Source organism: Chrysochloris asiatica, unplaced genomic scaffold, assembly GCF_000296735.1.
Source record: "Chrysochloris asiatica unplaced genomic scaffold, ChrAsi1.0 scaffold00131, whole genome shotgun sequence".
NCBI lineage: Eukaryota > Metazoa > Chordata > Mammalia > Afrosoricida > Chrysochloridae > Chrysochloris > Chrysochloris asiatica.
Window position 1 is genome coordinate 1,112,327 of NW_006408649.1, and position 1,199 is coordinate 1,113,525.

The following is a 1,199-nucleotide window of genomic DNA, read 5'->3' on the forward strand; positions in this document are numbered from 1 at the left end:
ATTTACCCACAAGAAATATGAACCATAACACGAGTAGATCTATGCACACCAATGTTCACAGCAGCACTATTTACAATAGCAAAAGATGGAGACAGCCTAAGTGCCCATCAGTGGCAGAATGGATAAACTGTGATACATACACACAATGGAATATTATGCTACCTTGAAGAACAACAAGGAAGCTGTAAGTTATCACATAATATGGATGAAACTTGAGGGCATTAAGTTGAGAGAAATTAGTCAGTCACAAAAGGAGAAATACTGCATCGAACCACTACTGTAAAAGACTAAGAGAAAGAACCCATACTTAAGGGGCTGGGTAAACTTTGCTGGTTACAGGGATGTAAGGCGTAAAGTGAGAGGAGGGGAAGGTGGAGCACAGGGTAGGGAATAGACACAGGATACTTTGGGTTCTAGGAAGGGGGGAAATACACAAGAAGGGGCAGGGCATTGGAAGAACATGGTGAATGGGAAAACAATTAAGCAGGTTTGCGTGGGCTAAGTGGGATAGAGGTAAATAATGATGTATGCACAACCTTGGAACAACAGGGCTCTGGGATACAGGGATTGAGACATGGTTCAAATGGGCAAAACGGGGGAAATAATGTTAAGATGCTTGGCTGTCTTTTGAATCTTGGTTTCCCTGGCATACCATTATAAAATAGACATTTGAGGAAGAGAGAAAGGATTCACAGAAACAACACCAAATAAGCTTGTAAGTCTGTCTTCTGCCTATAATTGATTGGAATACCTAAAATAGGGCTATAATGTGCCCAGTAAAGGAGGCTTCCTGCAGAGCCTCTGTATTACATAAGACCATAGGTGGAGTTCTGAACTCCATCCAGAATCTTCTGATTTGGGATATTTCCAATGGAAAGGACAAGCAGACCATCCTGGAATGGCTAGAAGACAGAAGATACTTCTTGAAAAACAGACCGACAGGAAAAATACAAAACCATAACTGCAGTGTGATTGACTACTACAAGAACAAGCAAGTTGCTTGTCCTTGAGACATCAAGGCAGGCCATCAGGTACCCTCAGGGCAAACCCCCTTCCAAGACTGAGACTCAATGGGAATACATGAGCAGGCACAAGTTCTGACTGGTGACCACGTTGGTCATCGATGAGGGGAGTGAGAAAAAACAGCAATGAAAGTGTGAGCTAAGTCCAACCATGTTCAATACACCCCTGTTGACCCG